General features: G+C 38.6%; 1 long non-coding RNA gene and 1 pseudogene across 1 annotated transcript in view; both read left to right on the forward strand.

Annotated features, from left to right (window-relative positions):
- The window catches only part of LOC110342079, an 80,890-nt gene extending 71,732 nt beyond the window's left edge, over positions 1-9,158 (forward strand). Inside the window, exon 3 of the long non-coding RNA XR_005877632.1 lies at positions 8,958-9,158. This is a non-coding gene — a long non-coding RNA (uncharacterized LOC110342079). The remainder of the gene's footprint in view (positions 1-8,957) is intronic.
- LOC121141057 lies at positions 2,085-2,158 on the forward strand (annotated as a pseudogene).
- Positions 9,159-17,610: the final 8,452 nt, after the last annotated feature.

A 17,610-nucleotide genomic window follows, 5' to 3' on the forward strand; every position in this document is an offset into this window, starting at 1 on the left:
TTGTGCTGGGATTAAAGGCGTGGGCCACCACCGCCCGGCCTAGTTGGACATTTTAAATGGAAAGAATTGCATAATACAGTTTGCAGGGAATAATTAGATGTCGTTTTAAAAATCTTTTTATTGTATTTGAATCAGAAAGTAGTTTAGTACTGAGGTCTACTGTATTGGCTCCCAATTCTCTGGCATCAGTATGAACTAAGCACTAAAAGGACAATTGGAGACACTTTTCCCTGCAAATATAATACTAGGGCTGAGCATTCTTGTTTGCTTGGATATCTTTAAAAATATTGATAAGTGATTTCAAATTTTCTTTCAGTGACAATTCCAATAACCACTATCAACTGAAGATCAGACAGGAGACACTGGAAAATGAGCAAGCATCACACACCTGCAAGGCTACTCACTCTAAGACCACATGGTATTGAGAGTCCTGCTTTCCTTCAGTTGGGCACCTCTTTGTGACTGAGTAAAGTCACGATCTAAGAATGGCAAGCCGTTTACTGTTTTCTTGTGAATGTTACTTACACATACATACATACATACATACATACATACATATAAACATACACATGTAAACACAAAGACATGCACACACACACACAAAACTCTTGAGACTACATAGGATATAGGAAAGATAGGATAGAAGCCAAATTGGTAAGACCAGTAGGACATAGTGTCATCAAGAGATGACATTAAAAGATGTCAATAAAAGTAAAATGTGGACCCAGTGTTTTATTTTATGCCTTTAATCCCAACACTCATGAGGAAGAGGCAGGCAGACTTCTATGTGTTCAAAATCACCCTGGTCTACATAGCAAGCTCTAGGCTAGCCAAGGACGCCTTGTCTCAAAAAAATATGCTAACTAAAATGAAATGGAAGGCAGGTTCTCTGGTCAAATGGAATCTTTCCCCATGGCACCTCCCTCTTGGGGATTATGTTATTTTTAAAAATTCTATAAACTATGAAATAACACAGTTTAAAATCTGGCATGTATAGCCTATTTACAGTTTCAACCAGAGGTAAGCAAACCCCTGTGGACCCATCACCCACTGAAGAAATAGAGCACTCCTGATGCCCCATTATCTAGGAATTCTTCCCTAGCCTTACAGTCTCATTCTCTTGATCTTTACATTTTAAAGAGACACAAGCCTCCTCTTATCTATACATTGTTGAGATGTTCATAGTACCATTTTATTAAACTTTTCTGCATAGTTTTTCAACACATAAAATACACCACAGTTGGTTTAACTACTGGTCATTTGGTAGAAATTTGAGTCATCCTAAGCTTGGAGGATCACTGATAATGTTATAAGCATTTTGATGCACAACTCATATCACACAACAGCAGCAGCCCTCTTAGACAGAGATATAGGAGTGGGTATGTCAATTCACAGGCTATACGCATGTTCAGTTTTATAGCCTAATGTCAAATTGTTTTCTAAAGTGCTGGTTCCAATTTTCACTCTCAATGGCAGTGAATAAGGTTTCCTATTGTTCCATGCCATGTCTGATATCAGATTATAAGTGTTCCTAGTGCTCCTCTGATGGTGGCATTTCAGGGCAGTGTTAGTATGCAATTAGTTTGGATTTGTCATGATATTGAGCACCTTCTTTCGGTGGCCCAGCTTCTGAAGAAATTCTTTCTCATTTCTTTATGCTGTTTTGTTTTTGGTTATTAACTCAAAGAGTTTTTCAACATCAATGCAATGATAAGCTCATTTATGATACCAATTTTGTAGTAGACACATGAAGAAAGTAAAATAAAGCTGAAACACCTGGCTTACATTATTTATCTAGCTGCACCTACACTAGCACCATTAAATATTACATTAATACTTAATATTAGTATCATTAATGCTAAAATTGTTAGCAGGGCCTTTGAAATATGGCAGATCTCTACTTGTGTCAGGCATATTCAATGGATCAAAGGCCATGAGTGTTTTGTGGCTGCAATATTGAAGAGACTCTATTTTGACAGTGTTGTTTTTAACTCCTACACAGACTGTTTTTTCACCTTTGTTCATGGTTTCTTTTAATTCTCAATTTTTTATTAGCGTTATTAATTGTACAGCATGGGTTTATTAAGACTATACTTTTCAGGGATCATTTCTATAGTTTGTTACCAATATGGGTTTATTAGGATATCACACACACACACACACACACACACATTATGCTTTGATCATCTTTAATCACCCAAATTGTATCCTGCTCTCCTCCCACTATTCCCCCTTCCTTCTAGTCCCAAGAATTATCTCTACTTTTCCATTAGTTAGTTTTCATTGTTATGTGTGTATATAATGGTAAATACACAAATTAAATCTACTGTGGCCATTTAGTATTGCTCCTATGTGTGTATATGTACAAAATACATAGTGTCTTCAGAAATATGGGTTTACCTTCGATTTCTGGTAGACAACCAAGGGCATTGTCAGTAGCTTATACTGTTGTGAGATTCTTTTGTACTCCCTTGACCAAAAGGAGGTTTCAAATATCTGGGTTTAAGTTTTTGTTGGATAGACTATGGCTCTTGGGAGGAGTGTTATTACTATAGTTACCAACTCAGTTTAAAACAATTTTATATATATATTTATTACAATATATGTATGTGTATGTATAATATATAACAGAAATATTATTTATTACAAATATATGCATATGCGTATGTATAATATACATATATTTTTGTTCCATTTGCCTACTTCTCTACACTGTCTTAAGTAGTTAATCTTTGAAATAAGCCTCATCATAAATCCCCAGATACCTTATTCTTCAGGATTTCCTAGTTTACCTTTAGGTATAATGTTTGAAATTAGTTTGTCATTATCTCAAAGAAATCTTCCACTTTAATGGATAAATTGTGAGAGTTCACATGGGGTAGTTTGTCTCTCTGGCCTAGGTTCTTATCTGTAAGGGATAACAAAGTACTTCTACTCTACAAGATTGTGTGATAGTTACATTATGAAATGCATACAAATTCCTCAGCACAGTGCATGGCAAAGGGGAAATTTCCAGTAACTTATGTTGCTGCATTTGGGCCACTGCATGTGGATAGTCCTGGAAGGTGTAGAGTGTTACAGCTTAGGAAATTTAGACTTTACATTTTGTTGTAGACTCTGTATGTGATGGTAATGATGACTGTGAGGAGTGCAGTTTCTCACTGGGCCATATCTGGTCTGTTGTGGAACCTTAAGAAGGAAATACATGTGCTTGTATTTGGAAATATCTGTGACTGTCATTTAACCCTAGTCTTTCAAGGTTTATCATCAGGTCATTTGATTACTTTGTTCACACACATGTATTTGTATATACAAATATATATGTGTATGTAGAATATGTAATTATAAGTCCCTGCTGAGTCTGTTTTTGTTGTTTGCATATATATGGTTTTAAGACTAACCAGTATTCATTGGACAACCAAAAAGGGGACTCATCCCCAAGAGAAGCTAATTCTTCTCCATGTCAGGTCATTTGAATTGAGACATTAGAAAGATTAGCCATTCACTCAGCCACATAGCAAATAAGCAAATAAGATAACATTTCAAAGTAAGAAAGAATTGTGATTGCCAAATAGAAACAGGGCATATTGGCTTAATCTCTCTCTCTCTCTCTCTCTCTCTCTCTCTCTCTCTCTCTCTCTCTCTCTCTCTCTCTCTCTCTCTCTCTCTTTCTCTCTCTTGCTTTCTCTATCTCTCCTACCCTTTTCTCTCCTGCCTTCCCTTTCCTCACCTTCCTTCCATTCTCTCCTTTGTTTATTTCCCTGATTTCATCTCTTCTTCATCCTTCTCCCCCTACACCCCCGTGTATGTGTGTGTATGTGTGTGTGTGCGTGCGTGTGTGTGTGTGTGTGTGTGTGTGTGTGTGTGTGTTTCTCTTTTCCTATATTTCTTTCTTAAGGAAAAAATCTCTCTCCATGTTGGTCAGGCTAGCCTCAAAGCACTGTGGTCAATTGACACTAATGTTTAGTCTCCTGAGTATCTGAGACTAGAATAGAAAGCATTGGGCACAGTTTAGCAGTTATGTTTCAACTTCAGAGGGAAATATCAGATTTTGCAGGAGAGGATATGGGGAGGGAACTATATTCCAATTATTGAGTGGCATAAAGTTATACTACAAGCTATTAATTTATTTGCAATCCCAATGTCACTGACATCTTGTGTTTTTGCTTGATAAATCTGGCAACCGTGCACAGGATATTCACTAGGACTTCTTTAAGTTGGATTTGTGCACAATTGTTTGCATAGAACATCCTTATGGGGTTTGTGGTCCAGTCCCCTCTTCTGACAACTTTGGAAACTGAGATCCTGAGACACAGAATGGTTAAGGGTGCTCCTGGATGATTCTCCATGTTACTTTGCTCTTTCTTAAAGTTCTGGCATTCAGCCAACTATTCCTTGTGGAACATTTACCTCCCAGACCCTGAAGATTTACTGAGTGATTATCTAGTGTAAGTGATTATGCAGGTATTCACAGACCTGATCATGTCATAAATGCTCGATTATAGAAAGTCCCCTTCTGAAATGGAGCTGAAGGCCACAAGGACAAGCTGCAGCCTTCATGGGCTTCTTATGAAATGGTGTGCTTGTCAAAGCCTTCAGTTACTATGGTGACAAAGATGTGAGAAGCAGACAAAAGCATAGAAATCTTCAGATTAACAAAGAATAAAAAGCAATGAGGGGAAAGAAGAGAGTAATTGATGAGGCAAACTATTGCCATTCCCTGGCATCCGTAGGGGTTGAAGGGCATAAATGTAGGGAAGAAGAAAGGGCCCATTGGGAGAGGCAAGTGGTGTAGCAAGACTTCATATCAGAATACGTTTTCTAAAATGAGGACTCTGAGGCTGAGCAAAGGTTCCCATGGGCCTCTTAGATTGACGAAGAGTCCCATTGCTGGAGTCATTTAAAACCAAAAGTGAACAAAGCAATTGAAAGTGAACTGCAGGGAACACTCCTAAGAAGTCTGTTGGGACAGGCTTGATAATCTGGTAGGTCTTTCCTTCTCTTGATGCCTATGAACCGCTGGTTCATTTGAAAACATGATGATTAAAACTCTCAGGGAGCCAGAACTTGAGGATTTAATTGAAAATCATTTTTATACAAGTGAAGCATGGTCTAGAAATTCATTGTGCGTGGTGTGGGGTGGGGGTGGGGTGGTACATCTACACACAACCCAAAATAAGGTGAGTGCCTAGTCTCAAATCTTTGCCAATGTAACAACAACCATGATAAACTGCTATTCCTAAACTGTAGTTTCAGATTGTTTCTCTGACACTGGGATGATTATGTCTGTTTGGTTTCATTTTTCTAACTAAATATTCTGTTCAGGAAAATAGATCTCCTGGCTTACTCCAAAGCTCTAAACAAATATCCTAAGTATCTGAAAATACCTCCACTACTGTGTCTATCCAAGGCATAGAAATTGCTCTCCTGGTTCCCCACACCAAGTCTGGATGACCTTCCCAATTTTTCCACTGCAAATATGAAAAACAAATGCAGCTGTTCTGGAGAAACGCTGTACTGGGGGTACGCATTAGATAAATGTTCGTGGTTTTCTTCCTTCACTGACAGTCTCATGGGAGATAAATTACATAAGTGTTCTACCTGTTAACGGGCCTTGATTCCTGCCCCATTATTTTGCTACAGCATTTCTAATATTGCCGATAATAGATGTTTTTAAGGGCAATTTTGGTGGCAGCTGTTATCTTCTGCTCTACATTGTGATTGCCTTTGGTGCAGTGAATTCTTAACTCTTTTGATCTGTTTGTTCTGCTTCAATCCTTTCACTCTGTCCCTGCCTCTCTAGTCCTAGGGCCTCTGCCTGCCATCTCTATCTGTTCTTTATACTGAAAGTACATTAAACTGCCCATGCAGAGCCTTGATCCTATCACTCGTTTGCTCAAAACCTGTCAGCTGCAGCGGTTCTCCATAGGACTTTAGGAACATTAGTCATCACACTTCTGTTATCTTTGCTACCCCCTTCCATCTGTGCTGTTGTTTACTTCATATTTATCTTTAAATGAACTCACTTTTAAAACTTAAGTGTATTCTGAAAGGGAACTTTATCTTTAAGTAAATGGAAAAACCAGTACCATCTATCATAATAGAAGCTCAATATGAAAAGACATGCACTGAAAACAAAGCAAAGCATGTTTTCCATGCTAGATAAGCATTACCCCTGGCTCGACACCTAAGATTTGATCTCTCCATGTTTACAAAGGTGTGAAATGGTTTAGTCTTCTTCCCTTTGTCCCTCCAGATTCATGATCTTCTTCTCTTTTGCTCAAGCCCAAGAAGCCAAGTCCTGTGACTAAATCACAGTTTTCCTGAACTCCTGGTTTTCACTTGAGTTCTGTCTATGGCAGCCCAGCAGTGTTCAGAAGAGGGAAAAGTGATGATTCTACAGAGCTTTGCTCCTGGATTCTCCATCACTGGGTCACCATAGATTGTCAGTGTCTCCAAAGCAAAGATTACTGCTTACTTCGAGGTGATTTGTGACATGCAACTTTCCCCTCATTGCACTCCCTGAGAGAGATGACAGTGGTGCCTTTAATCTCCCAAGGCCACTGTACCTGCATGTGTGGTTTTCCTTCACCCGTGCCTCTGTAATTACTTCCTTTGTGGCAATCTCCTTTGGTTGTCCAGTGTGAGGAGACCATGAAAAATACGGTCTCATGGGTTGGATTCATATTAGATAAGACTCTCTATTTGACTCCATCCAAGATTAAATGGGACTTGATGTATAGATTGCATCCCTAGTGTTTGCATTATGTGCAAATACTAAACGGTGTGTCCACATTTTAACTTTTCGAGAGGACATTGTCATCTACAGAGTTCTTTAAAGCCACATGCCTAAGTTATAAAAAGAAAATCTCAAAAAAATGTGTCATAATGTTTTAAGTAAGTTTTCAGTTCTGTATTTGACCACATGCATAGTGATCCTTGGCATCAGTGTAGCCAATGGTTATGGGCTGGACATGCCTGCAATAGTGACAAATGTGTTCCTTACTCTGAATGCTACCTTCCCATGCAATAAACAGCAGCATTGCATGGGTAAGCTCAGGCTGGTTGGAGTCTTGACCATCTTTTGAGCTCAGGTTCATTCCGTATACCCTGGTTCAGACAAATGAACCTCATTCTCCCTGTGCTTCTCCTTAATGCCTCATACCTGCATTTAGAACATTCTCTTGCCCAGATAAACAACCTGTCACCATAGTAAGTTTGGTCACAGTTCCAATGCTGACTTTTCTACAATGCCTGACCTGATGTGTATTTGGCTCTGCTAATAACATCCCCAAATCCTGTATCATTTGCTAAGTACTGAGAGTCAAATTCACTTAGATCCTTGGGGAGTCTTAACTATTGGCCTTTTGGTCCACCTCTGATACCCCATGACTTCTCCCCTAAGGTACTCAACTTGTTTCAGCTGGTTTTATGTTTATGTCTTCTTTTCTTCATTGTTCTGGAAACTTTTCTCATTAATCCATTCAACAAATATTATGAAGCCAATAAAGTGCCAAATACATGGTTGGTGTTAAAAATGTTGTTATACATAAAACAATGGAGTTCCTGGCCCTTTGAGTAAACAGCCTAAATAAAACTACAATAGCCTGTGTTGCAAAACACTTGCAAGAGAGCCTCAGTCTCTGGTGTTCTTATCAGTAATCTATTTATGTAACACAATTGTATAGCAGCACTGTCTAGCATTTTGGATAAAACTGCCCTAGGTCTGGGGACTACCTTTCTCTGGGACATAGCTTCCATGGGAAGAAATAGCAGACAATGGGCAATAGGTAACCCAAGTTGCCTGGAGAAGCAGCTGATTGCTCATGTGATCCTTAATCTGGATTGAACTGACTGGATTGAGTTGCCTAGGAGATTCTAATGCACACCTTAGAGTATGTCAGTGAGTGCACTTCCAGACATGATTTGATCATGATGTCTCTGACATCGTGGTTTCACCACTTAGTAGATTCAAATTACAGTAGACCACTGAAATGTAATGAAAGCCATGGAAGGTAGACACAGTTTGAGTAAGTAGGTCAATGAACAGTCTTTGAAGGCTGTTCTGCTTTGATTTCCTGTTGTTATGATAAAACAATGAGCAAAAGCAACTCGGGATGAAAGTTCCCGGATGGTTATAGACATCAAGTTCATTATCAGGAATGGGCATTCGAGGTGGTCTCTCCACTATTGCTTAGCTTGGCAAAGAATGGGCTGGCAAAACCAGCAGAGACAGCTGATCTGAACAGGGGAGAGCTCTTGGACCCCAGACTGACAGTGGGGAGACCAGCATGGGACTGATCTGGACCCCCCCAAATGTGAGTGTCAGTGAGAAGGCCTGGGCAACCTATGGGGCCCTGAGCTGTGGATCAGTGTCTATCCCTGGTATACAAACTGTCTTCATGTGCCTATAGCACAAAGAGGGATGCTCTCTCAGCCTGGACCCTTAGGGGAGTGCCTGGACCCTACCCAGAGTAAAATGACAGACTCTAGATATCCCCTATGTGGAAGGATTTGGCAATAGGGTGGGAGGGTGGGGGGGAAGGGGAGTGCGGGAGGAGAGGAGGGAGAGGGAACTGGGATTGACATGTAAAACAAGCTATTTAAAATTAAAATAAAAAAAGATAAAATTAAAAAAACAAAAAAAGCAACTCGGGAGAGGAGAATTTATTTGGCTTACTCATCATGCTCACAGTCCATCATTGAGGGAAGTCACAGCAGAAACTCAAGAAGTTGCAGAGGCAGGAGGAACTATGGATAAATACTGCTTATTGGCTTGCCTGCATGACTTGCTCAGCCTACTTTCTTATAAAAATTAGGACACCTGCTCTGAAGTGTCAATACTCAGGGTGGACTGGACCCTCTCCCATCAATCATTAACTAAGAAAATGCCTTACAGGATTGCCCACAGGCCAGTCTTATGGGGCATTTTCTCAACTAAATTTTCCTCTTCCCAGATGAGTCTATCCTGTGTCATACTGAAACAAAGCTAACCAGCAAGAAGGTCCATGTCTTGTCCCAGCCATTTCCTGTATTCCCAGTGCTTCTTGTCTGCCACAAGTTGAAGAGCTTTGACCCATCATTCCTTCCCTACGATGAAGATGAAGCCTCTAGAGCTGTAAAAAAAAAAAAATAAAACAAAAACAAAAAACAAGCCCTTTCTCCTTTACATTTTATCTTATTTTTTATTTTTAAATTTAAATTTAAATTAGAAACAAGGTTGCTTCACATGTCAATTCCAGGTCCCTCTCCCTTTCCCTCCCCTCCTCCCGCACCCTCCCACCAGCCCCTTCTTTAAATTGTTTGAGTTTGGTGTTTTATTCACTATGGCACTAATGTAACTGACACTCTCACTTTCAGTTTTATAGTTGTGCTGAAAATAACACCTCTAAGCTTCAGTCTCCTCATCTACAAAATGGGTTATCTCTATGTATTTTCCTCATAGAGTTGTCATAATAAATTAAAATAATACATGCAAAGACTTATAATAAATCCTGATGCCAACAAAGTACCCAGTCTGTCATTCGTGGCTGGGAATATAATGTTCATTAGCTAATGAAAGACTATATATTGATTCTACAAGAAAAGGCAGGGGTCACATTTGCTTAGTACCATCTGGGTTGAGATTTATGTGAAATTCAAGTACCCTGGCTGTAATTGCACATAAGCTGTAATTGGAGGACACATATCACACATCATCCATGTTCCACTAAGATTCTGTACATGGAACACTTTCTTGGACATTTTACAGATGAGCTAGGGACATAGTTATATGTAGTTTGCCAATAAATATTTACTGTTGATGCCAGTGTGTGTAATTTATAATTTAAAAAGTTGCTATCATACTTGCCCTGAGATAATTTACAACAGATACATTAACATGATGGCTTACCTTTCCCTCTTGATTAAAGAAATGCAATTGATAACCTGGCAGTAGTCTAGCTGTATCTCCACCCAGTCTATTATTTTGTAAGTACTGAAGGGTAGGGGATGTTAGCTAGTGGGGTTGCTTGGCTTATTCATCTTTGGTAACAGGACAGACCTCCACTTTAAGAAGAGAGAGAGAGAGAGAGAGAGAGAGAGAGAGAGAGAGAGAGAGAGAGAGAGAGAGAGAGACACAGAGACAGAGAGACAGAGAGAGACAGAGAGAGACAGAGAGAATGAAGACAAGGAAAATTCCTGGTTTACCAGAAAGCCCATGGGGTACTTTAGAAAAAGAGACGAAGGTGAATTTCTTTGGTAAGGATCATAGGTACCGCTTTGAACATCCACTTGGATTGATGGTATATACTAGCATATTCTGACAAGAACTCTGAAGTAAGAACAGCTCTCCCTTAAGTCATGTGAGGAAACAGAGAGCCAACGAGGACAAGCTTCTGGCCCAAAGACATCTAATTGATAAATTGTGGAGCCAGAATACAGGTTCAAATCAACCTGCACCCTAGCTGCTTTTCTGCCTCCTCATGTTGCCTCTTAAGACAATCCTGCTCTAGGTATTTGATGAAGTTGGTCTGACATGCAAGAAACTGAGCATTTAACCTGGAATTCTCTGCCGAATACCACTTCATTGCAGTGGGTAGAGTTCTCAGGACACCTCAGGCTCATTGGTCTATACTGAAGAGTATAACATTTAGTTGTTGAGAAAAGTTTGCACTGTAGAGCACAAAAAAAGGGCTGTTTCTTCTCATCCCTCTTCAGTGTCTTCCCTGTCTGTGTTCTTTTGGTATATTTGTTCATCTGTTTGCTATCATGTTCCCCATAACTAAAATCCATAAGAATGGATTCTCTCCTTTCTCTACCAGGTTCCTAGCAAAAGCCATCAGCTGAAAGAGTGCATTCTATCTGAGTTGGTAATCAACAACTAACACACATGATTTCAGTCTAGTAACCAGAATTTAAGTGAATAATTCTTTCCTTTCAAATATGTTGCCTCACAGTTTATATAACTTATTTGTGGATCACTTCTAAGAATACTAGTGCATTCCTGTAGGATGGAGTCTTTTTATTAATGTGGAATCCACTACAACAAAATGTTTATAAGAGCTGACTTTTAAAGCTCTTACTTGGTTGTGTGCTAACTATGCATTTCTGAGCTACTGAGTGTTGGCTTTTCCTTTCTGGGATGTTCAGTGAGAAATATTGTATTTGGCCCCTAATGTATTGTGGATTCCAAGATGGGCAGGAAATAACAAAAAAGAAAAAGATAAAAATGGCTTTCAGGTGCCCAGAGGTAAATCTTGGCACAGAGTCTAACAAGTGCAAACCCTTTGTTTGATTATTGGTTCAAATGCTACTATGATTACCCCAACTCTGAGTTCACACCTGCTCAGGCAGAAAAAAAATTCAGTCCAGCATCTTGCTATGCCCATGAAACCTGAGACACACTCATTTCTGGTTTTGGAGACTAATGCATTTGAGGATTCTACCACACTTGACAGTCTCCTTTCACCTACAGAGGCAAAGAAGATGAAATAATAAAAAGGTGTTTGGAAGACTTCATCACTGTACACTTTACAGGAGTTCTCGGATTCATTCATTATCTCAGTGGGGTAAGAAACTGCAGACTAAGGGTTGGAGTGATCATATGAGACAAGGTTAGAAGTTTTTCTGGCAAAGCCATTAGAATCAAATGAGCCACGCCACTCAGTCATATCCTAGCTCAGGTGATGGTATTCACATATGGCTGTTCTCAATTCCTCATGAAGCCTTCTGTTACTTTTTTAATACCAATATTAAGAAATACATAATTAATGCCTTCTAACACAAAAACATTAAAGTAAAAGTGAGTCCAAAAGAGGACCTATTCTGTTTATAGTTTTGTTTACTACATGATTATGATTGAAGAAATGTGAAAACTTAAATTCTTCATCATCTGTTTTACTCACTTTTAAATTAAACTGGGTATGTCTCAGAACAGGCAGGCAGGCTTTAGGTGCAGCTTTTAGGGACATACAAGTGTTATTGATAAAATGCATCATGCCGTATGACAGCTAATCTGTCTAGGGAAGGACCTTATGCTTGTTTTAAAAAGAGCAAGAGAGCATCCAAGCTTTAGTTATGATTTAGTTAAAGATATCCCTGACTGTTGTCGCCTCATCTGGGCTCTGACATCTTATACACTACAGGGTTCGGATGGTGTTTATGATGTGCCTTCTCTGGGGCTGGAGGAGAAGCATTTGTACTCAAAGATGCTTTTCCAATCCTCTTATGGCATATAGGTGAAACAGCCTTAATTTTCCCTACGTAACTTTGCTCATTGTATGTAAACACAAGCATGTGCATGCACATGTGCACACACACATTCACACATGTTCATTCACAGTTTTATGTAATACACATACTCACAGTCTTATGTGTGCATACATATACATACATACAATCTATGTACACACACATACACATAGAGTCTAATGTGTAGACGCACACATTCACAGTCTTATGTACTCATACACAGTCTTAAACACACACATGTACACATATACTCACAGTCTTATGTATTCACACACACACACAGTCTTATCTATACATGCACACACATTGACAAAACTGGGTAAGAATAAGCTAGTACACGGCTAAACACATAAAATAATCTCATAAATTAATACGTGGAATGAAAGAGAATAAATTCTAAGACTGTTCACTTGTCCCCACTTTTCATTGTGTGTCAGTGGCAGACACCCTGTGAAAGTGACATTGGAATTGATGGTGATCTTATGACTTTCACAATAGGAAGAGGCTGTCCATTGAAATTCAGAGACGAGATTTCTATGTAAAATCTTGGCATGGAAAGTGGCAACTTCACTTAACAAACCTCTTCTTACTTTGTAGTTATTTTTCCCATTTCTAATGTAGTATATATGTGTGTATGATTATAATTATATTTTCTACAACTCAACATGTACAGAATGGGATATTAAGGGTCCATAGGAAAGTTTTTCCGGTTAAAGGGGGACACGAAAATCACTAGTTAGACTAAATACTGTTGAGAGGTAGCTTCTAGAACCTGTAAGTATCCATGAAAACATTCACAGCTTCCTAGGCCCAAGACTGTCAGCAGTACCTATGTTGGCAGAACTAAATGTCAAATGTATAACTTGGGTAATTAACTGAGACTTCTGGAAGGCTTCAGTTTTTGAAGCCTTATTATTCTGGATACACTGATATTTATTTTTGCCTCTGATTGTAATTCTTTAATATTGTCTCAAAAAATAAAATTCATTTTAATCCATAACAAGAATCATTTTCAATGCTTTATTTTGTCTACCTCAAGAAATTTAGAAAGGTTCTTTGAAATCCATGTGAAAATCCATGTTGAAAGGGTATTTCTATTGGAATAGATTTCTGAGCTCTAGATTATGGATTTTTAAACTTATTGATATTTAAAACCCCAGAACCCAAAAGATAATGAAATTTATAATATTTCTAAATGTGTGTGCCATTTAATAGTCTCTACAATCTGTCTGGAAGAATGTGTGGATTAAAATTACTTTAACAGTAAATATGGTCCAACCAAGACCCCCATATCACAAGTCACTGGCTTATACAATTTAGATGCATTAGAATACTGGTAGAACTGGCTAACAATTCAGATCTCAAGGCTCAATTACCCTGAAAGTCTGTGGTTACCTCCCTTTCTTTAGTGAGATTGCCTGTTAGGATTGGTTCAACTCCATGTTCTGTGCCAGAGAGCGTGGCTTTTCATCATCAGTGGGCTTCCAGTGGAATAGTGGCAAACATACATTAATACATGGAATCCTTGCTAGCTCATTACGTATTCAGTTATCTTTTATAGATGCCAAAGTTAAGAAAACTAAGGTTCTGGGGAAGAAGTACTTTTATCCACCGTAAAATACACACTGATGGACAGAGCTGAAATTTAAAAACTTTCTGACTCCAAAGACTGTTACTCCATCAGATGGCTTGCTACATTAGCACTGAGGAACTTGATCTCCTGCTGAATCAACAGAGTTTGCCTAAATAGCACATTGATTACAGGATTTGTTCCCTGGGAACCCTTGGTGGGGTTATCTATTCACAAGGTGCAAGACCCAGTTGGTTCTGATTTGTCAATGAGCTCATTTGTAAGTGCCTCCTTCCCCTCCCCCATCTTCTCTCCCTTCATCTATGGTAATCATTGTCATCCACATACGTCTAAACTAGACCTGTATTCAAATCTCAGGTTTGTGCACTTTGTTGACTTCTGAACCTTTCTCAAATATTTGCATTTGAAATCTCAAGCTGTTTCTGTGTAATTGGTTTAATATGAACTCAGAAGACTAACACTCCTACATGACATTCATACCAGAGCTGCTGGTCTAAGGAAATGACTTGTTGAGATTCTGCAAGGTTGAAATTGGAATTCAGGAGATAGAATCCCCATCCTGCAGGCCAAAGGACAGGCCAGCATGTGGGTGCACACTGGCACAGATTGATGCTACACCTGTGCTTGCTCTGACCAAAGAAGACCTGTAGGAAAGCCTCAGTGGACATCACTCTAGTGCCTTTGGTGATCAGCTCATCTGGTGTTGGAAATCCATGCTGTGTAATCAGCAGATGAGTCTCAGAGTACTCTTCTGGTAAAGAGATGAATACCTATTTGATGAGAATTAGAGGCAAATTGACAAAAATCAAGAAAACAAACATAAAGTTCCCCCCAATTAAACCTCATGTAAAGTTAACGGTGGCAGGAGATGCCTTGGTTACTGTGTCTCACATGTGATGGGCTACAGGGTGCCCAGATTAAGCATTATCATGTGTCTATGAAGAAGTTTCTAGATGAGGTCCTGTCAGGCTTGATGACCCAAGTTTGATCCCTGTAACCTACCTACACAAAGGAAAGAGACAGCCAATTTTGAAAGCTGCCCTTTGACCCATATATATGGGTCGATATCTGCTACTCAGGTGAAAGTCCTACCAGTCAGAACAGGCAAAAACCTTACCTGACCTTGGGACCCTCCCACATTCTGGGTTCAGAGCCTAAACTGACACAACATCCTACCCACCACCTGCATCCCATGTTTGCTCCTATGCTTACAGACATCTGCTGCTTAGGTACAGACAACACCAGTCAGCCAGGCAGAAGAACAGAGACGCCCTGATGGACCAAAGGCCACACTAGATGGCAAAAATCCAGCCCCTAACTCTGACAGAGACTGCCTACTGAACCAGCAGTCACGCCACAGACCACAAAGACTAAACGACCAAAGAGGAAGCAGAAAACAAGAAACAAAGCATCCATCCAACAAAGACAGACTCAGAAATTGGCACCTAAACCTAAGCTCATCCCAAACCCAGATGCCTAGACACTGGTACAAAAACAAAATCTATAATAGCAGAGTAACATGGCACCAGCAGAGTCAAACTGTCCTACTATTCCCATCCCTGAATATCCCAACACAGATGAAGTATAATAAAACAACATTAAAGCCAACTTTATGACAATGTGGAGGTCCTTAAAGAGGAAATTAATAAATCCCTTAAAGCAATCTAGGAAACACAAACAATGGGAAGAAATACATAAATTCCTCAAAGAAAGTGAAGAAAAAGTAAACATGTGAGAAAAAGAATAAAACTGTTTCAAAACCCAAAAGTTAAAATGGAAGTAATAAAGAAAACACAAACTGAGGGAATCATATAGATGAAAAATCTAGGTAAACAAACTGAAGCTACAGAAGCAAGCATTACCAACAGAATACAAGAGATGGAAGAAAGACTCTTAGGCATAGAAGACACACAAAAAAGAAATTGTTACATCAGCCAAAGAAAATGTTAAATCTAAAAAATTCTTGACATAAATATCCAGGAATTCTAGAACACTATGAAAAAGACTAAACCTAAGAATAAGAGGAATAGATGAAGAAGAATTTCAACCTCAAAGGCCTAGAAAATATTTTTAACAAAATCATACAAGAAAATTTTCCTAATCCCAAGAAGGAGATACCTATAAAAATACAAGACACTTAAAAAGCACCAAATAGATTGGACCAGAAATGAAAGTCCCCAAGTCACATAATAATCAAAAAACTAAGTATACAGAACAAAGAAAGAATATTAAAAACTACAAGGGGTAAAGGCCAAGTAACATATAAAGGCAGACCTATTAGAATCACCCTGAGTTCTCAATGGAGACTCTAAAAGTCAGGAGGACCTGGACATATGTAACAGATCATGGATGCCAGACCAGACTACTATATCCAGCAAAACTTACAATCACTGTAGACTGAGAAAACAAGATATTCCATGACAAAGTCAAATTTAAACAATATCTAGCCACAAATCCATCCCTACTAAAGGTACTAGTAGGAAAATTCCAACACAGGGTGGGAGGGGGGACACTGCAACAACAAAATAACATGAATTAGCAATTATTGGTCATTGATATCTCTCAATATTAATGGACTCAATTCACCAGTAAAATGGCAGACTAACAGAATGGATACAAAAACAGGATGCATCCTTCTGCTGCTTACAAGAAACACACCCCAACATCAAAGATAAAGATTACCTCAGAGTTAAAAGTTGAAAAAGGTTTTCCAAGAAGCAAGCTGGTGTAGCTATCCTAACATATTAAAAAAATAGACTTCAAACCAAAATTAATTAAAATAGATGTGGAAGGACACTTTATACTCGTCCAAGGAAAAATCCAACAAGATGACATATAATTCTTAACATCTATATTCCAAACACATGGGCAGCACCAATTCTAAAAGAAATGTTAATAAAGCTTAAATCATATATTGAACCTCACACATCAATACTGGGAGACTTCAAAACCCTACTCTCACCAATGGACAGGTCATCCAGACAAACACTAAACAAAGAAATAATGGTGATAACAGACATCATGCCTTAAATGAGACTAACAAATAGCTACAGGACATTTCACCAAAGTACAAAGAATATAACGTTTTTCTCAGTACCTCACAGAACTTTCTCCAAAGTTGATCACATAACTTGGTTACAAAGTAAGTCTCAGCAGATATAAGAAAATTGAAACAAATTCCTATATCTATCAGACCACCATGGATTAAAGGTATATTTCAGAAACAACAGAAACCCCAGAAACTCATGGAACCTGAACAAATCTCTATTGAATGACTGACTTCTGGGTAAAGACAGAAAATAAACAAATTAAAGACTTCCTAGAATCCAACGAAATAAGTGCACAACATACGTAAACTTAAGGAAACAGTGAATGCTGTGTTAAAAGAACAACTGTAGTAAGTTGATAGACTGATTGCCTTCATAAAAAAAATGGAGAGATCTCATATTAGTAACTTAACCACACACCTGAGAGCATTAAAATAGAAAGAAGCAGACAAAACCAAGAGGAGTACACAGAAGGAAATAATCAAATTGAGGGCAAAACTCAGTAAAATAGAAACAAAGAGAATAATACAAAGCATTAGCAAAGCAAAGAGTTCTTTGAGAAAATCAACAAGATAGACAAATCTTTATCAAACTAACTTAAAAGACAGAGATAGGATAACACAACTAACAAAATCAGAAATTAAAGGGGGATATAACAAAAGACACCAAGGAAATCCAAAGAATCATTAGATCATGTTCCAAAACCTATACTCAATAAAATTGGAAAATTGACATGAAATA

Source organism: Mesocricetus auratus, unplaced genomic scaffold (genome assembly GCF_017639785.1).
Source record: "Mesocricetus auratus isolate SY011 unplaced genomic scaffold, BCM_Maur_2.0 Super-Scaffold_100006, whole genome shotgun sequence".
NCBI classification, from domain to species: Eukaryota; Metazoa; Chordata; class Mammalia; order Rodentia; family Cricetidae; genus Mesocricetus; species Mesocricetus auratus.